This window comes from Ambystoma mexicanum, chromosome 5p (genome assembly GCF_040938575.1).
Source record: "Ambystoma mexicanum isolate Mex_15411 chromosome 5p, UKY_AmexF1_1, whole genome shotgun sequence".
NCBI classification, from domain to species: domain Eukaryota; kingdom Metazoa; phylum Chordata; class Amphibia; order Caudata; family Ambystomatidae; genus Ambystoma; species Ambystoma mexicanum.
In genome coordinates, this window is record NC_090930.1 from 390,749,522 (window position 1) to 390,776,834 (window position 27,313).

A 27,313-nucleotide genomic window follows, 5' to 3' on the forward strand; every position below is an offset into this window, starting at 1 on the left:
AAACAGCTGTTGGTACATTGTTTCCTTGAACAGAGCGGTATTTGATTTCAATCCCATTGAATGTAGTGCCTTGTTGCCTTTCCTGAGATTTTAGATTAAGTATTTACTGTTCTAAATTCTTGCATTGTCCATGAAGTTGCTCTGCTTCATGGCAGAGACTAGATTTCTCATGCCTGACCTTACGGATTATTACTTGCAACTCACTTATGTGTGCCTGACACTGGTCAAGAGCATTATCCTTCCTGTCATTCTACAGTGCAAAATTCTTTGTCTTTTTCCATGTTATGCTCTCTAAGGTTTTGTATTTCTGAAATGGCAGCATCTTTGACTTGTCTTATTGCCTCTAATATCCCTTTTAAGTGCATTAATTCTTGCTCACTCTCATAAAATTGTTTCTCTTTCTGATTCAAATTGAGTAGACGTATTGCTGCATTTACATTGCCATTCCATGTCTAGCTCCCTCTGTTTTAATTCGGCTTTTCACTGCTGCACCTGATCACATTCATTGTCCAAGCTGCACTGTAACTTACTAATCACTTCAGTGTAATTTCCCTGCATCTTTAGGGATCTGTGCAACAAAAGTCAGTAACCTAGACTGAAAGACCCATTGTGTTTTGTCTTTCAAGGTTAGGTGGCATACGACATTTCATGAATAACCCTTCTAGGAATACAGAAGTCATTCTTCTTTGGACAAGGACCGCCACACAAGGGGGAACACTTCAATGAGGGTAAGATATGATATCAGCCTTTTGGCATTTCACAAACAAGATGCATCAAGTTCCCTAAAACATTTCTAATTGGAGTTTGTTTTTTCTCCCCCTTTCCCTGCTTTTGTTCACTATCTTCAGGCGAGTCCTCCTGAACACAGCTACTTTATGCTGCACTAAAGATTTGTACAGACAGCACATCACTCAACGCTGGTCTGATTAGCCCTGATGAAAGTAGGTTAACTACCTATCACCACTGAAACAGGTCAGCTTGCTATTTACTCTGTCAGGGTAATTCATAGAATTTCGCAGAAAAGTGTCGCAAGCGGCTGGCGCAGAGTGTCCGCGTGCGATTGACTGCGCCAGGCACGTGCGCTAAAACCGATTTCCGCGCATAGCGTATTCATGGATTTCATGCTCCCAAACCAGCCGTGGCGCAGAGTATCGCAGCGACCCTGCAGCAGCGCCAGTAACGCCCCCAAGAACGCCCTCGCGCAAGGAAAAGGCAGCAAAATCGCTAAATCATCGCAAAGGGCTGCGCTAACCCTGGACCAGTTTACAGGGCAGCCAAACAAGGAACGCAAAGCGGGTAACGTGCATATCAGGGGTACACGTGAAGTCATACACGCGATTAGCCAGGGTAAGTGTATTACAGGGGTACACGTGAAGTCATACACGCGATTAGCCAGGGTACGTGTATTACAGGGGTACGCGGGAAGTTTAACACGCGATTGGCCAGGGTATGTGTATTACAGGGGTACGCGGGAAGTTTAACACGCGATTGGCCAGGGTACGTGTATTACAGGGGTACGCGGGAAGTTTAACACGCGATTAGCCAGGGTAAGTGTATTACAGGGGTACACGTGAAGTCATACACGCGATTAGCCAGGGTACGTGTATTACAGGGGTACGCGGGAAGTTTAACACGCGATTGGCCAGGGTACGTGTATTACAGGGGTACGCGGGAAGTTTAACACGCGATTGGCCAGGGTACGTGTATTACAGGGGTACGCGGGAAGTTTAACACGCGATTAGCCAGGGTAAGTGTATTACAGGGGTACACGTGAAGTCATACACGCGATTAGCCAGGGTACGTGTATTACAGGGGTACGCGGGAAGTTTAACACGCGATTGGCCAGGGCACGTGTATTACAGGGGTACGCGGGAAGTTTAACACGCGATTGGCCAGGGTACGTGTATCACAGGGGTACGCGGGAAGTTTAACACGCGATTAGCCAGTGTAAGTGTATTACAGGGGTACACGTGAAGTCATACACGCGATTAGCCAGGGTACGTGTATTACAGGGGTACGCGGGAAGTTTAACACGCGATTGGCCAGGGTACGTGTATTACAGGGGTACGCGGGAAGTTTAACACGCGATTAGCCAGGGTAAGTGTATTACAGGGGTACGCGGGAAGTTCAACACGCGATTAGCCAGGGTACGTGTATTACAGGGGTACGCGGGAAGTTTAACACGCGATTGGCCAGGGTACATGTATTACAGGGGTACGCGGGAAGTTTAACACGCGATTGGCCAGGGTACGTGTATTACAGGGGTACGCGTGAAGTTATACACGCGATTAGCCAGGGTACGTGTATTACAGGGGTACGCGGGAAGTTTAACACGCGATTGGCCAGGGTACGTGTATTACAGGGGTACGCGGGAAGTTCAACACGCGATTGGCCAGGGTACGTGTATTACAGGGGTACGCGGGAAGTTTCACATGCGATTTGGCCAGGTACGTGTATTACAGGGGTGCGTGGGAATTATCACACGCGATTTGGCTTGGTACGTGTATTACAGGGGTGTGCGGGAATTATCACACGCAATTAGGCTGGGTGGGTCCTCACAGGTGTTCCCTGTACACCCTCCACAGCCCCTGCAAGCAGCCCACAAAACAGGGGACTACCCTGCACACCTGCTCATGTCCCCCTGCACCCCCACCCCCCAGCAGTGCAGGGGCAGCCTCCACCAGGCCCCCACTCATGTCTCCCACCACCCCCACCCCCCAGCAGTGCAGGGGCAGCCTCCACCAGGCCCCCACTCATGTCTCCCACCACCCCCACCCCCCAGCAGTGCAGGGGCACCCTCCACCAGGCCCCCACTCATGTCTCCCACCACCCCCACCCCCCAGCCACCAGGGGCACCCTCCACCAGGCCCCCACTCATGTCTCCCACCACCCCCACCCCCCAGCAGTGCAGGGGCACCCTCCACCAGGCCCCCACTCATGTCTCCCACCACCCCCACCCCCCAGCAGTGCAGGGGCAGCCTCCACCAGGCCCCCACTCATGTCCCCTATCACCCCCACCCCCCCGCCACCAGGGGCACCCTCCACCAGGCCCCCACTCATGTCTCCCACCACCCCCACCCCCCAGCAGTGCAGGGGCAGCCTCCACCAGGCCCCCACTCATGTCTCCCACCACCCCCACCCCCCAGCAGTGCAGGGGCAGCCTCCACCAGGCCCCCACTCATGTCCCCTATCACCCCCACCCCCCCGCCACCAGGGGCACCCTCCACCAGGCCCCCACTCATGTCTCCCACCACCCCCACCCCCCAGCAGTGCAGGGGCAGCCTCCACCAGACCCCCACTCATGTCTCCCAACACCCCCACCCCCCAGCAGTGCAGGGGCAGCCTCCACCAGGCCCCCACTCATGTCTCCCACCACCCCCACCCCCCAGCAGTGCAGGGGCAGCCTCCACCAGGCCCCCACTCATGTCTCCCACCACCCCCACCCCCCAGCAGTGCAGGGGCAGCCTCCACCAGGCCCCCACTCATGTCCCCTATCACCCCCACCCCCGCCACCAGGGGCACCCTCCACCAGGCCCCCACTCATGTCTCCCACCACCCCCACCCCCCAGCAGTGCAGGGGCACCCTCCACCAGGCCCCCACTCATGTCTCCCACCACCCCCACCCCCCAGCCACCAGGGGCACCCTCCACCAGGCCCCCACTCATGTCTCCCACCACCCCCACCCCCCAGCAGTGCAGGGGCACCCTCCACCAGGCCCCCACTCATGTCTCCCACCACCCCCACCCCCCAGCAGTGCAGGGGCAGCCTCCACCAGGCCCCCACTCATGTCCCCTATCACCCCCACCCCCCCGCCACCAGGGGCACCCTCCACCAGGCCCCCACTCATGTCTCCCACCACCCCCACCCCCCAGCAGTGCAGGGGCAGCCTCCACCAGGCCCCCACTCATGTCTCCCACCACCCCCACCCCCCAGCAGTGCAAGGGCAGCCTCCACCAGGCCCCCACTCATGTCCCCTATCACCCCCACCCCCCCGCCACCAGGGGCACCCTCCACCAGGCCCCCACTCATGTCTCCCACCACCCCCACCCCCCAGCAGTGCAGGGGCAGCCTCCACCAGACCCCCACTCATGTCTCCCACCACCCCCACCCCCCAGCAGTGCAGGGGCAGCCTCCACCAGGCCCCCACTCATGTCTCCCACCACCCCCACCCCCCAGCAGTGCAGGGGCAGCCTCCACCAGGCCCCCACTCATGTCTCCCACCACCCCCACCCCCCAGCAGTGCAGGGGCAGCCTCCACCAGGCCCCCACTCATGTCCCCTATCACCCCCACCCCCCGCCACCAGGGGCACCCTCCACCAGGCCCCCACTCATGTCTCCCACCACCCCCACCCCCCAGCAGTGCAGGGGCACCCTCCACCAGGCCCCCACTCATGTCTCCCACCACCCCCACCCCCCAGCCACCAGGGGCACCCTCCACCAGGCCCCCACTCATGTCTCCCACCACCCCCACCCCCCAGCAGTGCAGGGGCACCCTCCACCAGGCCCCCACTCATGTCTCCCACCACCCCCACCCCCCAGCAGTGCAGGGGCAGCCTCCACCAGGCCCCCACTCATGTCCCCTATCACCCCCACCCCCCCGCCACCAGGGGCACCCTCCACCAGGCCCCCACTCATGTCTCCCACCACCCCCACCCCCCAGCAGTGCAGGGGCAGCCTCCACCAGACCCCCACTCATGTCTCCCACCACCCCCACCCCCCAGCAGTGCAGGGGCAGCCTCCACCAGGCCCCCACTCATGTCTCCCACCACCCCCACCCCCCAGCAGTGCAGGGGCAGCCTCCACCAGGCCCCCACTCATGTCTCCCACCACCCCCACCCCCCAGCAGTGCAGGGGCAGCCTCCACCAGGCCCCCACTCATGTCCCCTATCACCCCCACCCCCCGCCACCAGGGGCACCCTCCACCAGGCCCCCACTCATGTCTCCCACCACCCCCACCCCCCAGCAGTGCAGGGGCACCCTCCACCAGGCCCCCACTCATGTCTCCCACCACCCCCACCCCCCAGCCACCAGGGGCACCCTCCACCAGGCCCCCACTCATGTCTCCCACCACCCCCACCCCCCAGCAGTGCAGGGGCACCCTCCACCAGGCCCCCACTCATGTCTCCCACCACCCCCACCCCCCAGCAGTGCAGGGGCAGCCTCCACCAGGCCCCCACTCATGTCCCCTATCACCCCCACCCCCCCGCCACCAGGGGCACCCTCCACCAGGCCCCCACTCATGTCTCCCACCACCCCCACCCCCCAGCAGTGCAGGGGCAGCCTCCACCAGGCCCCCACTCATGTCTCCCACCACCCCCACCCCCCAGCAGTGCAGGGGCAGCCTCCACCAGGCCCCCACTCATGTCCCCTATCACCCCCACCCCCCCGCCACCAGGGGCACCCTCCACCAGGCCCCCACTCATGTCTCCCACCACCCCCACCCCCCAGCAGTGCAGGGGCAGCCTCCACCAGACCCCCACTCATGTCTCCCACCACCCCCACCCCCCAGCAGTGCAGGGGCAGCCTCCACCAGGCCCCCACTCATGTCTCCCACCACCCCCACCCCCCAGCAGTGCAGGGGCAGCCTCCACCAGGCCCCCACTCATGTCTCCCACCACCCCCACCCCCCAGCAGTGCAGGGGCAGCCTCCACCAGGCCCCCACTCATGTCCCCTATCACCCCCACCCCCCGCCACCAGGGGCACCCTCCACCAGGCCCCCACTCATGTCTCCCACCACCCCCACCCCCCAGCAGTGCAGGGGCACCCTCCACCAGGCCCCCACTCATGTCTCCCACCACCCCCACCCCCCAGCCACCAGGGGCACCCTCCACCAGGCCCCCACTCATGTCTCCCACCACCCCCACCCCCCAGCAGTGCAGGGGCACCCTCCACCAGGCCCCCACTCATGTCTCCCACCACCCCCACCCCCCAGCAGTGCAGGGGCAGCCTCCACCAGGCCCCCACTCATGTCCCCTATCACCCCCACCCCCCCGCCACCAGGGGCAGCCTCCACCAGGCCCCCACTCATGTCTCCCACCACCCCCACCCCCCAGCAGTGCAGGGGCAGCCTCCACCAGGCCCCCACTCATGTCTCCCACCACCCCCACCCCCCAGCAGTGCAGGGGCAGCCTCCACCAGGCCCCCACTCATGTCCCCTATCACCCCCACCCCCCGCCACCAGGGGCACCCTCCACCAGGCCCCCACTCATGTCTCCCACCACCCCCACCCCCCAGCAGTGCAGGGGCAGCCTCCACCAGGCCCCCACTCATGTCTCCCACCACCCCCACCCCCCAGCCACCAGGGTCACCCTCCACCAGGCCCCCACTCATGTCTCCCACCACCCCCACCCCCCTGCCACCATGTGCAGCCCCCACCAGGTCCTCACAATGTGCGTAATGGTCAGCCTCCACAGCCAAAAAGCCCTACCAAGTAACCCATTCACCCACATGGAAATGGAAATCACATGTTACACCCCCAATGTTCATGAAGCAAATGAACCCATGTCCGTCACACACATATTTTCCAATTGAATGGGAAAACACACAACATGACATGCATGAAACCAATGAGATGAAACCACACAGTGAACAATGAAAAAAAAAATGTATTAGAAAAAAATACGAATGCTAAAGAAAGAAAACTAACTACAATGTAAATGTGAAAAAAGAAGCTGCATGTCCGCATAAAAACACAAAACTAGAAAATCTAATCCAAAAAATCTTGTCCAAAGTGAAATGTCAAAACTCTCCGTGCAACAAAGAACTATGTACAAAAATAACAAGGGTCCATCATCACAACAGAACTAAGGAAACCTCCTAAAAAACCTACCTAAATATCAACTATATACAAAAAGTGGAGCAGTGTCCGTCGACTCCAAATCATAAGAAAAAAAAAAGGAAACCTAAAACTAAAGAACTATATACAAAGGCGGCGGGCAAGTCCAGCGGCTCACTCTGTGGTGTTCCGGGCCAGGGCATCATCGAACTCCTGTTCGATGTCCCGGAGGCGGTCCAGTTCCATGGCCCCGAGGGTCCGCAGGGACGACGCCGTGTCCTCCTCCAACCCCCTGCGGATTGCCTCGAGGCACTCGGCCCGCCTCAGGGCCCTCCGCATGGAGTTCTCCGCCCTGACCATTGTGAGCCGCGCCTCTTCCGCCCGCCGCCGCTCCGCACCTATGGCGTGGCCCAACCGCTGCCACACGGAAGACACTCTCTGTCCTGGGTCCTCCTGCCCTCCGGCCGATGCCTGCCCCTCCGATGTCGAAGGCCCCGAGCCTTCATGGCTCCCACCATCTTGCTGCTGCTGCTGCTCTGCCTCTGCCCGTGCACTGCCTCCTGCTGCCTGCACATCCTCCGCCGGCTGGGGTGCAGTTGTTGATGTGGCCACCCCTGCTGGACGTCCGACTCCCGACTGTGGCAGGGATGCCTCCTCCACCAGCCTGGCCGCACTGTCAGAGGCAGCTCCACAGGGCACCCAGGTGACTGATGGGTGGGAAGATGGCACAGAGGACGACTGGCGCGTAGGGGGTCCAGTTGAGGAGGGGGTCGGAACAAGCCCCATCAGACGGAGGAATCCGGTCTGGGTGACCTGTCCCAGCAGGCTGACGTGGTCAACGAGCCATTCGAGATGACGTGCAGTCTCTCCATGAAAAGACTGCAGGTCACCTCGCATGGCCCGTTGACGCAACGCCACACCAGCCAGGACAGGCTCAACCCGGACCTGGATAGCCACGTCCGCAGGCAGAGGAAGGCCAGTTGACGTCAGCTCATCCCCTGCCTGAAAACGGGTCTGGACGTAGGCATCCCTGCTGGTGCAAGATGATGCAGGGACAGGATCGGGGACAGGATTGCACACAGGCACCTCCGCGGCCGCCTGTGCTGCCTCCTGTCCCTGGTCCTGGACTGCACCACTAGCACCAGTGGGATCCCCACCTCCAGACCCCGTCTCTGGTGCTTGCGCGGCCCCCTCCTCCACCAAACCCCCCACCAACCTGGATGACTCTGTGCCATCTTCCCCTGTTGGGCCCTGTGGGGTCCCAGCTGCCCCTTCTGCTGCCGAGGAGTCCAACTGCAACCTCCGCCTCTTGGACCTCCCCCCGGCAGCTGCGGCCTGGGACGCGGCACCGGACTCCTCACTCCCCGACGAGATGACAACAAGGGAGGGGAGCCGGGCCTTGCGTCTCCGGCTGGCGGTCGGATCCCCGCCGCTGTGCTCCACAGCACCTTCTCCGCCCTCTTCATCAGTTGACGCTGCAGACAGGGAGAAACAAAACACAGGCATCAGGGCACTGTACAATGGACACATACACGCATGACAGTTGCACATGAGTGGCATTGGCAAACCTCAGACATGTCATCACAATCCCCAACACACATGTCATTGCAACTGGCACACATGAGCCATACCACAGCCATATCGCAACTGCCACCACCATCCCTACACATACAACAGCATCAGCAGCCAAAGGGGAGCCATACATCACATGCAACACAGGAAGTGCACCACACATGTACACACACCACCACACTTGCATGCATGTCTACACCTCTGCCAAGTGTCGCACTGTTCAGACGGGCATCCATGTCACATCTGCCAATCAGGCTTCCACATACCGCTGTCACATGCATCCATGTAGCATCACTGTTGCACCTTTGACAAATACACACACATGCACATGTACACAGTGCTCATACATGCAGCCGAAAACAACATACATGCCTGACATCACGGACATGTCTACTTACATACACATTCATCCAAACATGTGTGCACGCACAACTGCATTTGCCATGCAAGCCCACACACACAAGCACCATCCATGTCTCACACATTACAGCCCTCGCATGTGTCAGCCCCACGGCCCTGTACACCCCCACCCATACTCCACCCCATACAAACAGAAGTGCAACCGGCACAATGGGGAATGATCACCACACGCCCTGCTCACAACCAGGATGCATGTACACTCACCGCTCGACTCCAGACGGCTCTGCTTCTCTAGGACCTGGACGTGGAGCGCTGGGGATATGCGTTCCAGGACCCCCATCTGTTCTTCCGACAAGTGGCCCCGGCGCCCCTTGGCATCCGCTGCCTTCAAGAGGCGCCGGGCCTTGTTCAGGGTCCTGGACCTGAAGTCCTCCCAGCGCTTCCTGACATGTTGTAAGTCCCGGACTGCCACCCCCTCCGCGTTGATGGCAGTCACGATGTCTGTCCAGATCCGAGTCCGTCCTTCCTTGTCGGCGCGGGAACTTCCAAAGAGGGCATCATACTGCCCCAGGACTTGCTCCACCAGGACACCAACTTCGGTGGCACTGAAGCTGGTGCCCCTCTGCCTCTCTGGCCGGGGGTTGTCAGTGGTCACAGATGGTGTTAGCCCCGACATGACAACCCCAGAGGCAGGAGTGGGTGGGCAACTGGGTCCTGGGGCTGGGCTGTGGAGCGATGGAATTCCAGTCGGGAGTCTTCTGTTCCAGCAGGGGTGGTCACAGCAACAGCACCCCTGGCTGATGTGCAGGCAGCAAATGGCAGTGCACGTGGGCAGCAGGCAGTCAGGCAGCAGCAGATAGCAGGTGGGAGCGTGCTCGGGGCTCTGGGGGGCAGTAATTCGGCCTTCTGGGCAGGAGCGTGGTCTCCCGTGTGCTCACGCGTGGCCAGCTTGGTACGGAGTGAATTGGCACGTGAAAATCCTGCACGTCAGCGTGAAAACCGAGGAAAGGCCCTTAGCGCGTAAGCGCGTCAGCACGCATACGCGATTCCATTGGACCAAAGGCCCTCAGCGCGTAAGCGCGTCTGTGACGTGACCCGCACGGGTGTTTCCCACACAGCACGTGATGACAGAGCACACGTGGAAAGACTGCACGTCAGAGTCTCATCGCGTGTAATTGGACAAAAGTGCGTGTACACGCGATTGGCCTATGTACGTGTATATGAGGTGTGCGCGGACACTTACACACGCAAGTACGTCAGCGCACCTGTATCCCGGTGTACGGCCATTTCCACCAATCACACGCAATGAGACTCTGACGTGCAGTCTTTCCACGTGTGCTCTGTCATCACGTGCTGTGTGGGAAACACCCGTGCGGGTCACGTCACAGACGCGCTTACGCGCTGAGGGCCTTTGGTCCAATGGAATCGCGTATGCGTGCTGACGCGCTTACGCGCTAAGGGCCTTTCCTCGGTTTTCACGCTGACGTGCAGGATTTTCACGTGCCAATTCACTCCGTACCAAGCTGGCCACGCGTGAGCACACGGGAGACCACGCTCCTGCCCAGAAGGCCGAATTACTGCCCCCCAGAGCCCCGAGCACGCTCCCACCTGCTATCTGCTGCTGCCTGACTGCCTGCTGCCCACGTGCACTGCCATTTGCTGCCTGCACATCAGCCAGGGGTGCTGTTGCTGTGACCACCCCTGCTGGAACAGAAGACTCCCGACTGGAATTCCATCGCTCCACAGCCCAGCCCCAGGACCCAGTTGCCCACCCACTCCTGCCTCTGGGGTTGTCATGTCGGGGCTAACACCATCTGTGACCACTGACAACCCCCGGCCAGAGAGGCAGAGGGGCACCAGCTTCAGTGCCACCGAAGTTGGTGTCCTGGTGGAGCAAGTCCTGGGGCAGTATGATGCCCTCTTTGGAAGTTCCCGCGCCGACAAGGAAGGACGGACTCGGATCTGGACAGACATCGTGACTGCCATCAACGCGGAGGGGGTGGCAGTCCGGGACTTACAACATGTCAGGAAGCGCTGGGAGGACTTCAGGTCCAGGACCCTGAACAAGGCCCGGCGCCTCTTGAAGGCAGCGGATGCCAAGGGGCGCCGGGGCCACTTGTCGGAAGAACAGATGGGGGTCCTGGAACGCATATCCCCAGCGCTCCACGTCCAGGTCCTAGAGAAGCAGAGCCGTCTGGAGTCGAGCGTTGAGTGTACATGCATCCTGGTTGTGAGCAGGGCGTGTGGTGATCATTCCCCATTGTGCCGGTTGCACATCTGTTTGTATGGGGTGGAGTATGGGTGGGGGTGTACAGGGCCGTGGGGCTGACACATGCGAGGGCTGTAATGTGTGAGACATGGATGGTGCTTGTGTGTGTGGGCTTGCATGGCAAATGCAGTTGTGCGTGCACACATGTTTGGATGAATGTGTATGTAAGTAGACATGTCCGTGATGTCAGGCATGTATGTTGTTTTCGGCTGCATGTATGAGCACTGTGTACATGTGCATGTGTGTGTATTTGTCAAAGGTGCAACAGTGATGCTACATGGATGCATGTGACAGCGGTATGTGGAAGCCTGATTGGCAGATGTGACATGGATGCCCGTCTGAACAGTGCGACACTTGGCAGAGGTGTAGACATGCATGCAAGTGTGGTGGTGTGTGTACATGTGTGGTGCACTTCCTGTGTTGCATGTGATGTATGGCTCCCCTTTGGCTGCTGATGCTGTTGTATGTGTAGGGATGGTGGTGGCAGTTGCGATATGGCTGTGGTATGGCTCATGTGTGCCAGTTGCAATGACATGTGTGTTGGGGATTGTGATGACATGTCTGAGGTTTGCCAATGCCACTCATGTGCAACTGTCATGCGTGTATGTGTCCATTGTACAGTGCCCTGATGCCTGTGTTTTGTTTCTCCCTGTCTGCAGCGTCAACTGATGAAGAGGGCGGAGAAGGTGCTGTGGAGCACAGCGGCGGGGATCCGACCGCCAGCCGGAGACGCAAGGCCCGGCTCCCCTCCCGTGTTGTCATCTCGTCGGGGAGTGAGGAGTCCGGTGCCGCGTCCCAGGCCGCAGCTGCCGGGGGGAGGTCCAAGAGGCGGAGGTTGCAGTTGGACTCCTCGGCAGCAGAAGGGGCAGCTGGGACCCCACAGGGCCCAACAGGGGAAGATGGCACAGAGTCATCCAGGTTGGTGGGGGGTTTGGTGGAGGAGGGGGCCGCGCAAGCACCAGAGACGGGGTCTGGAGGTGGGGATCCCACTGGTGCTAGTGGTGCAGTGCAGGACCAGGGACAGGAGGCAGCACAGGCGGCCGCGGAGGTGCCTGTGTGCAATCCTGTCCCCGATCCTGTCCCTGCATCATCTTGCACCAGCAGGGATGCCTACGTCCAGACCCGTTTTCAGGCAGGGGATGAGCTGACGTCAACTGGCCTTCCTCTGCCTGCGGACGTGGCCATCCAGGACCGGGTTGAGCCTGTCCTGGCTGGCGTGGCGTTGCGTCAACGGGCCATGCGAGGTGACCTGCAGTCTTTTCATGGAGAGACTGCACGTCATCTCGAATGGCTCGTTGACCACGTCAGCCTGCTGGGACAGGTCACCCAGGCCGGATTCCGCTGTCTGATGGGGCTTGCTCCGACCCCCTCCTCAACTGGACCCCCTACGCGCCAGTCGTCCTCTGTGCCATCTTCCCACCCATCAGTCACCTGGGTGCCCTGTGGAGCTGCCTCTGACAGTGCGGCCAGGCTGGTGGAGGAGGCATCCCTGCCACAGTCGGGAGTCGGACGTCCAGCAGGGGTGGCCACATCAACAGGTGCACCCCAGCCGGCGGAGGATGTGCAGGCAGCAGGAGGCAGTGCACGGGCAGAGGCAGAGCAGCAGCAGCAGCAAGATGGTGGGAGCCATGAAGGCTCGGGGCCTTCGACATCGGAGGGGCAGGCATCGGCCGGAGGGCAGGAGGACCCAGGACAGAGAGTGTCTTCCGTGTGGCAGCGGTTGGGCCACGCCATAGGTGCGGAGCGGCGGCGGGCGGAAGAGGCGCGGCTCACAATGGTCAGGGCGGAGAACTCCATGCGGAGGGCCCTGAGGCGGGCCGAGTGCCTCGAGGCAATCCGCAGGGGGTTGGAGGAGGACACGGCGTCGTCCCTGCGGACCCTCGGGGCCATGGAACTGGACCGCCTCCGGGACATCGAACAGGAGTTCGATGATGCCCTGGCCCGGAACACCACAGAGTGAGCCGCTGGACTTGCCCGCCGCCTTTGTATATAGTTCTTTAGTTTTAGGTTTCCTTTCGTTCTTATTATTATTTGGAGTCGACGGACACTGCTCCACTTTTTGTATATAGTTGATATTTAGGTAGGTTTTTTAGGAGGTTTCCTTAGTTCAGTTGTGATGATGGACCCTTGTTATTTTTGTACATAGTTCTTTGTTGCATGGAGAGTTTTTACATTTCACTTTGGACATAATTTTTTTTATTTGATTTTCTAGTTTTGTGTTTTTATGCGGACATGCAGCTTCTTTTTTCACATTTACATTGTAGTTAGTTTTCTTTCTTTGGCATTTGTATTTTTTTCAATACATTTTTTTTTCCATTGTTCACTGTGTGGTTTCATCTCATTGGTTTCATGCATGTCATGTTGTGTGTTTTCCCATTCTATTTGAAAATATGTGTGTGACGGACATGGGTTCATTTGCTTCATGTACATTGGGGGTGTAACATGTGATTTCCATTTCCATGTGGGTGAATGGGTTACTTGGTAGGTCTTTTTGGCTGTGGAGGATGACCATTACGCACATGATTGGGGATTGTGAGGACCTGGTGGGGGCTGCACATGGTGGCAGGGGGGTGGGGGTGCAGGGGGACATGAGTGGGGGCCTGGTGGAGGTTGAGCCTGCACTGCTGGGGGGTGGGGGTGGTGGGAGACATGAGTGGGGGCCTGGTGGAGGGTGACCCTGCACTGCTGGGGTGTGGGGGTGATGGGAGACATGAGTGGGGGCCTGGTGGAGGGTGACCCTGGTGGCTGGGGGGTGGGGGTGATAGGGGACATGAGTGGGGGCCTGGTGGAGGGTGACCCTGGTGGCTGGGGGGTGGGGGTGGTGGTAGACATGAGTGGGGGCCTGGTGGAGGGTGACCCTGCACTGCTGGGGTGTGGGGGTGGTGGGAGACATGAGTTGGACATGGGTGGGGGCCTGCTGGCAGGTGCCCCACAGTGCTGGGGGGTGGGGGTGGTGGGAGACATGAGTTGGACATGGGTGGGGGACTGCTGGCAGGTGCCCCACAGTGCTGGGGGGTGGGGGTGGTGGGAGACATGAGTTGGACATGGGTGGGGGCCTGCTGGCAGGTGCCCCACAGTGCTGGGGGGTGGGGGTGGTGGGAGACATGAGTGGGGCCCTGGTGGAGGGTGACCCTGGTGGCTGGGGGGTGGGGGTGGTGGGAGACATGAGTTGGACATGGGTGGGGGACTGCTGGCAGGTGCCCCACAGTGCTGGGGGGTGGGGGTGGTGGGAGACATGAGTTGGACATGGGTGGGGGCCTGCTGGCAGGTGCCCCACAGTGCTGGGGGGTGGGGGTGGTGGGAGACATGAGTTGGACATGGGTGGGGGCCTACTGGCAGGTGCCCCACAGTGCTGGGGGGTGGGGGTGGTGGGAGACATGAGTTGGACATGGGTGGGGGCCTACTGGCAGGTGCCCCACAGTGCTGGGGGGTGGGGGTGGTGGGAGACATGAGTTGGACATGGGTGGGGGCCTACTGGCAGGTGCCCCACAGTGCTGGGGGGTGGGGGTGCAAGGGGACATGTGTTGGTGTTCAAGGAGACATGTGCCTTTGCTGGGGGGCATGCCCATGTTGGGTGGGCTGCCTGCGGGACATGACCAGGGATGCAGGGTAGTCCCCTGTGGTGTGGGCTGCCTGCAGGGGCCGTGGAGGGTGTACAGGGTACACCTGGGAGGACCCACACTGTCAAATCACATGTGGGACTCCCCGGCACCCCTGAAATACACGTACCGTGCAGAAATCGCGTGTAAAACTTCCCGCGCACCCCTGAAATACACGCGCCCAGGCTATTCGCGTGTAAAACTTCCCGCGCACCCCTGAAATACACGCGCCCAGGCTATTCGCGTGTAAAACTTCCCGCGCACCCCTGAAATACACGCGCCCAGGCTATTCGCGTGTGGAACTTCCCGCGCACCCCTGAAATACACGGGCCCAGGCTATTCGCGTGTGGAACTCCCCGCGCACCCCTGAAATACACGCGCCCAGGCTATTCGCGTGTGGAACTTCCCGCGCACCCCTCAAATTCACGCGCCCAGGCTATTCGCGTGTGGAACTTCCCGCGAACCCCTGAAATACACGCGCCCAGCCTATTCGCGTGTGGAACTTCCCGCGCACCCCTGAAATACACGCGCCCAGCCTATTCGCGTGTGGAACTTCCCGCGCACCCCTGAAATACACGCGCCCAGGCTATTCGCGTGTGGAACTTCCCGCGAACCCCTGAAATACACGCGCCCAGGCTATTCGCGTGTGGAACTTCCCGCGAACCCCTGTAATACACGTAGCCCGCTCCCCCAGGCCCGATCGCGTGAGGAACTTCCCGCGCACCCCTCAAATTCACGCGCCCAGGCTATTCGCGTGTAAAACTTCCCGCGCACCCCTGAAATACACGCGCCCAGGCTATTCGCGTGTGGAACTTCCCGCGCACCCCTGAAATACACGGGCCCAGGCTATTCGCGTGTGGAACTCCCCGCGCACCCCTGAAATACACGCGCCCAGGCTATTCGCGTGTGGAACTTCCCGCGCACCCCTCAAATTCACGCGCCCAGGCTATTCGCGTGTGGAACTTCCCGCGAACCCCTGAAATACACGCGCCCAGCCTATTCGCGTGTGGAACTTCCCGCGCACCCCTGTAATACACGCGCCCAGCCTATTCGCGTGTGGAACTTCCCGCGCACCCCTGAAATACACGCGCCCAGGCTATTCGCGTGTGGAACTTCCCGCGAACCCCTGAAATACACGCGCCCAGGCTATTCACGTGTGGAACTTCCCGCGAACCCCTGTAATACACGTAGCCCGCTCCCCCAGGCCCGATCGCGTGAGGAACTTCCCGCGCACCCCTCAAATTCACGCGCCCAGGCTATTCGCGTGTGAAACTTCACGCGAACCCCTGAAATACACGTAGCCCGCTCCCCCAGGCCCGATCGCGTGAGGAACTTCACGCGAACCCCTGTAATACACGTAGCCCGCTCCCCCAGGCCCGATCGCGTGTGGAACTTCCCGCGCACCCCTCAAATTCACGCGCCCAGGCTATTCGCGTGTGAAACTTCACGCGAACCCCTGAAATACACGTAGCCCGCTCCCCCAGGCCCGATCGCGTGAGGAACTTCACGCGAACCCCTGTAATACACGTAGCCCGCTCCCCCAGGCCCGATCGCGTGTGGAACTTCCCGCGCACCCCTCAAATTCACGCGCCCAGGCTATTCGCGTGTGAAACTTCACGCGAACCCCTGAAATACACGTAGCACGCTCCCCCAGGCCCGATCGCGTGAGGAACTTCACGCGAACCCCTGTAATACACGTAGCCCGCTCCCCCAGACCCGATCGCGTGAGGAACTTCACGCGAACCCCTGTAATACACGTAGCCCGCTCCCCCAGGCCCGATCGCGTGAGGAACTTCACGCGAACCCCTGTAATACACGTAGCCCGCTCCCCCAGGCCCGATCGTGTGAATAACTTCACGCGAACCCCTGTGATGCACGTACCCTGCAAATCGCGTGTGACACTTCCCGCGCACCCCGGTATACATGCACACGTATTTTTTGTCAGCGGGTGTCCGTGTTTGTGGGTACCCCTTTGCACGTCATTTTTCCTGGAGGGCCACAGTATGGGACATTCATCATGGCAGTATATAGGTGCTATTTGTTGGCGCACCTTTTGGCGCACATTTCTTACAGCCGCAGAGACGCTACCGCCTCCTTTCTTGTGGCGGTCGTGTTTGTGCCTGTGCGCTGGTTTGAGCGTGCGCTTTTTTCCCCTATTCTATTCCATGAATACGTGTTGTAGGCGAGCGTGTGGGCGTTCCGCGCACTTGTGCCCTGTACTTCCCCCGTGACGCCCACGTTTTGGCAAGTTGTTCCCCATTCCGAGTGTTACGCCCGTGTTCCGCCTACTTTTATTGCGTGCGCCGCGCTATGTGCGAATTTCGCTGTGGCCTGTGCGATTTTCGCTGTGACCTGGCGCACGCTGTTAGATGGCCTGTGCGCCAACGTGCGCCAACGTGCGCCGCGCACTTTTTTTTCGCACATCCGCTGGTTTTCTCGCGCACGGCCTTCCATGAATCGACGTGCGCTGCTTTTCGTGCGATTTTCGCACGTTCACTGCGATTTTCGCTATTCCACTGCGATTCGCACGTTTTTGCCCACTTGCGCCGCGCTAATTATTCCATGAATCGGCCTCTGTGTCTTTGGCATAGATGATCTGAAATGAAAGACACTATGCCAGACTACAGTTTACTCCTCCGACAAATATGAAGAGAGGACTATGATATTTCACTACACTGGGACTGAAGTTTAGAAAAATTCAAACCACTCCACGCACCAGGATAGAGGCGAATTTACCGAATTATCTCGGTCCATTCACCATTTTAGAATCGTGCCCACTAACGTATACCATCGGTCTATGTTATGAATATTGTGACATCTAACAAAAACCTGTGGGTTTTTAGAAAATCTGCTCTGCATAGAAACTGAATGAAGAAAAAATAACGTTTCATTTGGAAGGCAGTCTTGAGATGGCATAAAGGCAACAGAAAATAACCAAAATATTTGCCCTCAAAAACTAACAAATAAAATCACCTGAATCACAATGCGTGACTACGACGATTAAGATAAGATTCGGGTGTTAGATTACCCCTCAGGTTCAATACAGTGGGCACAGCCGAAGGTCATAGTTAGTGGCTGGTTAGTGTTGTGTAATATACAATGGGCAGGGCCGAAGGCCATCCCTTATTGCATTTTCTTATTTTAAAATATACAGTGGACAATGCAAAAAGATGTACAAACTGCTCAAGATCAAAGGGCATGGCTAATGACCCAATTATATGTTAGTACATATAGTGGGCACAGCCAAAGATTGTGGCCTATGGCCAGTATTGTGCTAAAATCCCTAGTTAGTGCTTGATCAGTGGATATTATATACAGTGGACCTGGTTGAAAGCTGTATCTCTGTTAAAGGCCAACATCTATGGTTGGTAGCTTGTTAGTGTTTTAAAATATTCAGTGCACATGTGGGAAGGTTGTGACCACTGTCCATAACTGAAGGCCATGACTAGAACCCATTCATGTGTTAAAATATATTTGGACATGCGCACTGACCATGACTGAAGGCAATGCTTAATGCCAGTTACTGTTGTAATGTAATTACTGATGTCATCAGTGATGTGATCTGTGATGTCATCATTGTGATCATAGGCCGCACAACAGGGGGTGCATAGTTAAGGTGGCTTTAGCTGAATATTATTACAAGACCTGCGGTAGCGCCCCTGTAGTTGTGGTTCAGTTGCTCAACCCATAGGAAGATTACTTGATGGGCAGTTTATAACTATGCCCCCCGTAGACGAATTATTACAAAACCTTGCAACAAAAAAAAGTATATGGCGCCATCAGATTCATTGTCTGAATTTTGGTGATGCTTCATTAAGGGGGGGCAAAGTTATAGGGGGTGTTCCAAAATGTGTGTTTTTCCCATAATTCTGCTCACGCCTACAGCCCAAACCGCTGGATGGGTTTTCACAAAATTTGCTGCAGGAGTGGGGACTTGATGCCAAAAGTGTGCTTTTGTAAATTTGTTGTATATCCATCCTGTAGTGTTTTTTTTAAATTACCAAAAAGTAAGTAAAAAAAAAGAGAAATATCTGGGTTTGGTTGTGGACTCACTTCCGGCGCCAGCTGATTGATGGTGAAAAGTGTGATGTTCATCATATTTTTGGGATACACCCTCATTGTTGGATTCGCAGACAGTGTCTGTTGTCCTCAAACATCACAGTAAAAACGTATTAAAAAACACAACTTTGCACTTGTCAAACTAAAGAAACAATCTTTGGGCAGGGTAAGGGGTGATGAGGATGGGATGGGATATGGTGATTAAAAGCTAAACAATGGGTGTGTTTCTTCTCCAATTTCCCCAAACAGTTCACTGCAGTCCTGTGATGTTCGCGAACATCAAAGATGTTCAGAGACATATATGCTTACTTGTCAATTACAGGGTTGGTGAAGATTAGTTTTTGGATGGCTTATAAATTTGGCGCTGCTCAATAAAACTGCATGAAATTCATTCTAGACCTGACTCTGAATGGTTCTGTAAAGTGTGGGGCTGTGTTGTCAAGAGGGAAGAAAATTAGAGGGGGGTCACAACTTATTTTAAAGGCTTGTACGTATGGTGCCATTTGACCAATCTGCATATCAGTTTGCAAAATGATTGTAGACCTAGATATGAATGTTTTTTTCAAAGTTTGGTGGGATTATGTCAGGAGGGGCAAAACTAGAGGGGGGGTCTCAACATGTTTAGATGGCTTATAACTTTGTTGTTCTTTTATGAATATGGACAAATGTTTTCAGAAAAATATAGACCCAACCTTGAATGTTTGTTGCAAGGTCTGAATGGAATTTGCCAAGTGGGGGCTAAGTTATATGACTATTGTATGTATGTGCATTTTGACACTTTTGGAAAAATAAAACATGGGAGGATTTGCAGCAAACCCATATAAGGATCATTGACAACGACCTGAAAGCATGGCTTTTTAAATGTGTCAGAGTTTTATTTTCTGAAAAGTGTCATAATGTAGCTACAAAAAATAGTGATATAGCTTTGGTGAATGAGGCATAGACTGTGCCATGGGTAGTGACCAGATTGTCTAGGACATGGCCTAAGGCCATGACTCGGACAATCTGGCTTCTTGCCAGGACCACGAAGGACCAGTAATGGGGTATGGCCACCAGGGGCCGGCTATGTGGTAAGCGTTTTCAAAATTTGGATAGGTGTGAATGGGAAAAGAAAATGTGCTTATGGGTACAGGTTGAAGTGATGATGGGATTGCAGCAATATGCAAGAGGAAGGTCAGCAAGAACTTCAAAGCATGGTTTTGCAAATATGTTCTGTGTTTTATTTTTTTCAAAAGTGTAAAATGCAAGTACACAACACAGTGATATAACATTGGTGTCTGGGCAAAGGGGCTGGCCCTTAGCAAGGAGAATTGTGTACTGTAATTTGGTTATTGGGGCAAGTGGCATGGCCGAAGCAGTAGGGTTGAATGGATAAAAATATTCTGCTTGCAGTTACAGCCTGAAGTGATGGACTGGATTACAACAAACCCGTGCAACGAGCATTAGCAAGAACCCGAAAGCATGCTTTCGGAAATCTCTCTTGCGTTTGATTTTTCTAAAGTGTAAGAATGTAAGTAGAAAAACTGGTGATATAGATTTGCTGTTTGGGTAGTCCGCTGGCCCTTGGCACACGCAAATGTGTACTGTGATCTGCTTATTGGGAATGTGGCATGGCCAAAGCCTATGCCCTATGGATTTAGAAAATGGCTATGGCTGCAAGTCATGAGCACTGGCCACTTGCTACATGATTAGGGTGTAGTGGACACTGAGCTAGCATGCAGAGTAGGTACATTGAATAAAAGGTGTTGTTTGGTTTCGCTGGGGTCAAGGTGGAGCCTTATGCTGTAAGCAGTTGAATGATGATTTTCATCCCCAGCATGCGCTGCTGATAACGACAGACAGAAGTATGTGTTGCAATAATATGTTTCTTAAAGGAGGTTTATAGTACTTTCATATATATATGAACAGATGAATTATTAATAACTTATATACAGTGATGCAACACCATGAACATTTTGAGTTATAAAAACCTATTAAATTGACATAAAGCACTTGGTTAAAGGGATGTTATGGTTAAGATGCATCCCACCCTAGGGGCTCCTCTGCTCCAGTAGTTAGCCAGTGGCATTCCACCTTGGTATCCCTTGGCATTTCCCTCCTGGGTTCTCATGAGAACTTGCCCATTTGTACTGCCCCTTCTATTTATGCACTTCTCTCACTGCACAATGCATATGTGCATTTATAGGAGCATTCTGTACAATTAATTTGTATAAGTAATGGAAATGGAGATGAAAAAGAATTGGAGAAGATTGTTAAGTGGCAGTTGGTGTGTGGAAGCTTAGTATGGACATAGGGTTGTATGTACAGTTTCTGGAAGTGATTGGTGGGAGGATGTGTGACTGTTTGAAAGCAGGCATTGAGGGAGTGTTACAAATAAAACATTACAAAGGGTAGAAAGGCTGCCCTTTGCAATGGTGTGCACGTCCCATCCAGGTTTTATAATGATCCAAGGCCTGGAAAGGGGACGGTGGAGACCGTGGATAGTTATGAAGGTTCATCGATTACGGTCCTTATTGTCAGCCTTATCACGAGTTGGGTGGTAGCCCTTATGTGCAGAAGTAATGCTATTACCACCGCATTTAAGGGTCCGCCCAAACAACGCGGTAATACCATCGGGATACTGCTCAACTGTGATGAGGCCCTGTATACTAGAAAAATATTTGGGAAAATTGTTTCTGTCCTTTTATATTTTTCTCTAGTATAGAATTGATCATTAGCACCCTGAGCTGGGGAGCTTTTCCAAACTGCCTGATGGCCAGCTCTCCCCGCCACCATCTTCCCCACCAACCTCCACCCCATTTTACAAAAATGTTTAACCCCCACGCAACCCTACTAATCTTCTCTTCACCTCCTGCAGGCCGCCAAAGTACAGAAACCTGCCTTCCCTTTCCATGGTGGCCATCTTGGAAATGGATTTTCCTTCCTATGGCGGGATGCCCCGCGTGTCCCGCTGTAGAAAGGAAAATCCTCATTTTTTTTAGCATCCAGCGTTACTGTTTTGCCAAGCCAGTTGCTAAATGCCTTTATCCCCTGTTGCAGGGGCTGGAACGGGGGATAATGGCCCGCAGCCCTTGTTATTCCCCCTCACTTCGCTTGGGCCCGGAACGGGGGATGAACACCACATTATTCCTATTAGCATAACACAAAATGGTAATGGAAATGTTGGAGAATCGTATTGAGTCTGTATACTTCATTGAGAAAATGTAAAGTAGATGGCATCCATAAGATTATTTTTTATACTATTTTTTTACTGTGAAAGGTGGTTCCTAAAGGAAATTTTATTTATTATTTATTTGTTTATTGCAGGAGAGGTCAGAAAGTAAAGGGGGGCGGGAAATGAGGGAACAAGCACCAACTACTAATATGAAGGGGCAGATGTACAGCAAGCGATGTTGTGTGCATGTCAAACCTAAGGTAGAAGGCAAAGTTTCTCATGCTCCTTGTTTAAAGCTTCAAAAGCACTTCGAAATTGCTCCCTGTTGCAGAGTGGTGTGTTGCCGTATATACAGAGTACAGTTGTCTTCTAAAGATATGGATCAACAGCCTCTTTCATCGCCTGGAAGTTAGTTAGTGGGATTCCTTTGCCCACAGAAGTAGGCTGAATGGTGACAGTATTGGTTACGGAAGATGAGGTGGAGGAGGACAACCTACTGCTTGCTAAGAAAGGAACAACCTTTCTGAGAGCATTGCAGTGGTTGGATTTGGTGTGGCAGAGCATGGAGGTGGTCCCATAGGAGTACTGTCCAGGTAGCCTGTGACTGAGTACAACGTTGCACTCAGTGCATTTTACATTGGTACATTTCCAACAGTGGTAAAGTACTGCCAAAGTAAGTAATAGGGAATGCCAGGTTGCTATTGTTGAATAAACTTCAACATTGGAACTCTACCCCTTCCCAAAAGGAAACCATACATAGAACATTACATGGCCACGGTAGTGGACATGTAGTTATGGTTAAGTTGGTGTTTCCATAGGAAGAGCACTTTTTGGGCGGCTTATAACTTCGCTCCCCCGGGCAAATCCACACCAAACTTTGCAAAAAATGTATATGGCCCACTTTTTGCAGAGTTTGGTGAGGATTCGTCCAGGGGGGGAAAAGTTATGGGGGGGGTCCAAAAATGTCTTTTTTTCCCATAGGCTGAATGGGAAAAAAATTTGGCTCGCGCCTACAGCCCAAACCGCTGGACAGATTTTCACCAAAGCGTGCTTTTGCAAATTTGGTGAAAATCCATCCAGCATTTTTTTTTAAAATGACCAAAAAGTAGGTAAAAAAAATGAGTGATAGCTGTGTTCGGTCCGCGGACACACTTCCCTGTTCGCTCCGCGGACAGTGTCCTGATTGGCCCAGTGGCTTACGTCATGTCTGCGGACATATGGCGTGTTCGCTGATTGGACGGTGTTAAGCGTGAAGCGTGTCAGATTTTCGGTAGCGCCCGCCATCTTGGATTCGCAGCGCTGTGAAAGTTTGTTCAAAATGTGTATTTAGTAGAGTGTGTTGGTGTGTAGAAGTGTTTGGGGAGGATGGGAGGGTATGAGATAGGTTAAATGTTGTGCTTTTTTATTTGGTAGACGTTCTTTTTGTGTTCCATTTGTCTGCGGACATCACGGGTGTTGTGAAATGTTTTAAGTAACCTGAATGGGGGGTGTTCTGAGGACACAATATGTGTCCGTTTTGTTCGCATGCAAGCTGAAACTGTTCTAAGAACACTCGCGGTGTCCTGAAATGTTCGCAAATAAACAAAATGGGGGTGTTCTGAGGACGCTGTCCGTGTTGTTCATTGTCAAGTTGAAAGTGTTCTAAGAACTGTCTCGGTGTCCTGAAATGTTTGTAAATAAACAAAATGGTGGTGTGTTCTGAGAACAGACGTGTTGTCCTGAAATGTTCGTAGGGGGTGTCCTGAGGACGCTGTCTGTATTGTTTGTTGTCGAGTTGAAAGTGTTCTAACAACTCTCGTGGTGTCTTGAAACGTTCGCAGGGGGTGTTCTGAAGACGCTGCCCGTATTGTTCGATGGCAAGTTAAAAGTGTTCTAAGAACACTCGGGGTGTCCTGATATGTTCGCAAATAAACAAAATGGGGGTGTTCTGAGGACGCTGTCCGTATTGTTCGTTGTCAAGTTGAAAGTGTTCTAAAAACTCTCGCGTTGTCCTGAAATGTTCACACATAAACAAAATGGGGATGTGTTCTAAGAACACATGTGTTGTCCTGAAATGTTAGTAGGGGGTGTCCTGAGGACGCTGTCCGTATTGTTCGTTGTCGAGTTGAAAGTGTTCTAAGAACTCTTGCGGTGTCCTGAAATGTTCGTAGGGGGTGTCCTGAAGACGCTGTCCGTATTGTTCGATGGCAAGTTCAAAGTGTTCTAAGAACACTCAGGGTGTCCTGAAATGTTCGCAAGTAAACAAAATGGGGGTATTCTGAGGACGCTGTCTGTATTTTTAGTTGTCAAGTTGAAAGTGTTCGAAGAACTCTCACATTGTCCTGAAATGTTCGCACATAAACAAAATGGGGGTGTGTTCTAAGAACACATGCGTTGTCCTGAAATGTTCGTAGGGGGTGTCCTGAAGACGCTGTCCGTATTGTTCGTTGTCAAGTATAAAGTGTTCTGAGAACTCTTGCGGTGTCCTGAAATGTTCATAGGGGGTGTCCTGAAGACGCTGTCCGTATTGTTCGATGGCAAGTTGAAAGTGTTCTAAGAACTCTCGCTTTGTCCTGAAATGTTTATAGGGGGTGTTCTGAAGACGCTGTCCGTATTGTTCGCTGGCAAAGTAAAATTGTTCTAAGAACACTGGTAATGTCGGCGGACATTAAAAGTTTCCATAGGCTACAGTTGAAATGTTTGACTCTATGGGTGTGATATGCTGCGGTGGTTGTGGCCAGGGCATAGAGTTTTGGGTGCATGACCAAAGGTCATGCCCCCAACACTCTATGCCCTGGCCACAACCACCGCAGCATAGCACACTTATAGTTGCTTATAACTTTGGGTCAAAAACAAATTTATAAGGAACAAAGTTATAATATATTATGGGTGTGATATGCTGCGATGGTTGTGGCCATGGCATAGAGTGTATAATATACATATTGTTTGGTTTAGTAACTGGAGTACATGTTTTTCTTGTTAATTTCTGTGATAAAAGAAAATAGCATGTTAGTATTAGTATTTTGTAATGACTTATTACATTGTATAATCAACATTTTTTTTTTGTTTGGACCCTCATATTTAGTAGATTACAAACCAGAGTACTGTGCAATTTGCTCAGTTTCTCTGTTCGTTGCTAAAATCATTGGGTTAGTGGGAGAAAAATAAATCCATGTTGGATTAAAAAAAAAAAACTTTTTCTGTTATGCTACAGTTTATTTGTTTGTTTGTTTTCAGTGTTCATTTGTTGTTTCTGGCTAATGCTTTATAGATTGGGTTGTTGCATTTTCTTTTGGAGCAGTAACATACTATTTATTTGTTGGGATATTATGAAATTTTGAAGCAGTTAGATACCAATTGGCGTATTCTAACAGTCTATTTTTTTATATATTTTAGTGGCATTGATTTATCTGTTTGGATATTGTTAAATTTTGGGACAGTTAGATACCAATTGGTGTATTCTAACTGTCTATGTTTTGTTCTATTTAGTGGTATTCATTTATCTGATTAATTGTTGTAGAATTTTTGGGCAGTTAGATAGCTTTTGGAATATTCTAACAGTTTACATTTTTTACTACAAGTTTACTTGAGGTTTAAGTACAGTTTAGTTATCAAATTTTGGTTTTAAAAACATTAAATAAGCGTTTGTAAGATTTGCTGGTAATCTCTGCTTTAGAGTAATGGTACTATCATTACACTCAAACCATCCACATTTCTTTTTTATATATGCAGTGTAGTGCCCTGAATTGGTTGTGGCTCCTGCGTGGTAGATTATACCTATTGTTGTGAAGGTTTTCTTACCAAGTGATATTTGACCATGTGTGAATCCAGTCAGCTTGCAGTTGTTTTTGGTACCATCTGCATTGTAACGTAGAAGCATTAGTATTACGTATTTACTATGTGTTTGTATTACTAACGTGGAGCGATTATCTGAATTGCAGGTAGAACATAATCTACCATGGTTTGCATTTTGTACAAGTTGCTGAAATGGAATGGATTCACAATTAGGTATTGATAAATATATGAAGCGTTCATTGGGGATTTCTTCTTGTGTCACATTGTTGCGGAGAGTGCATGTATGTTTCCACATGTATGAAATCTGGAAGATTTCATTTATAGGTATGTTTTTGTTTTCCAGTACTTGTAGTAAGTATATTAGAAATTCTTGTGGATCTTCCTGAGTTTATAGTGAATTTCACCATTCCAGCACAGTAGTCCAATTGTTGTCTTATTCCATAAACACTATATGTGCTGTCAGGATTGTTTGCTGCATTTCTGTGAAGTACTAACATTTGCATACACAATGGGTCTGTACTGTGTAAGTAAATGTTGTCAACAATTGGTGGTAATTGAAATAGAATATTCATTGCTACATTTGCGTAGCAACTTACACCAACTATATTTGAGAGTTTAAATGGACCAGGTAGTTCTGTATCTGAGTGATTATTTTTTAGTTTGTCTTCCTTCTTTGACGAAGTACCTGGTTTACTTTCCCTAATTGGTTCTTTTTTGCTTGTGGTACTTGATGAAGTTTTAGTTTCTTTTACTCTCTTTGGAGGATTTGCAGTGACATCCTGTTGCATTTCTGTTTGATTTAGTTTTCTTTTAGAACATTTTCCTTTTTGTGGAACAGGATATGTTTCTAGATGGGGGGTGTATAGTGAACAAAGTATATAGTATTCTAAAATGCAAGGAATATCAGCGTTTATTTTACTTGCATCAAAGTTGATTAGAAATAGACCGTCAAGTGTACGTAAGCGTGATAGTGCTATGTAGCTCATGCCTTCTTTAAAGACTGTGTTACCAATGTCTATCATTGCTTTGTCTAGTGTAAGACCTTGTGATTTATGAATGGTGACTGCGTATGCAAGAGTTAGAGAAAATTATTCTCTGAGTACATACATGTCTTTGAAGAGAAGGAATTGAGCTGTTGAGCGTCCTATCCTTTTTATGTTGTGCCAGGAGAGAGTTTCTCAGATTTTCTTTTTGTTGAGAGAACAACAGATAGCTTTGGCTGTGTGTTTCAGAAAACAGATTGTTTGGATTTTGGGAGATTCATGGATACATTGGTTGAAGGTACATGCAGAAAGCTGTGGAGTAGCTTTAGATCTTGGATTTCCACATGTGGAAGTACACTGGCATGGAGTACGTGGAATGAAGTGGTTGGACTTGCTACCTCTTAGTGCTACTTTGGAGACAGCGCAACATCCAGACATAATTGTAATTCATTGTGGAGGGAATAGTTTAGGACATGTGTCTGGAATTTCTTTGCAATTTTCTATGAAGGAAGGACTTGGAAGGTCATGGACATGTTTCCTAATTCTCAAGTAATATTTTACGGATTGCACAGAGACAAATGTGGCTTTGTCCTTCTTCATTTGGTCCACGAATGGAAAAAGCAAGGCACAATGTTAATAAGGCTGTTTGTGCCTTTCTAAGACATTTTGGCATGTCTTATTCTCATAATGAAAATATTATGTTTCGTAGTACATACATTTTTCACAGAGATGGAGTCCATCTTACTTATGCTGGCAATCAGATTTTT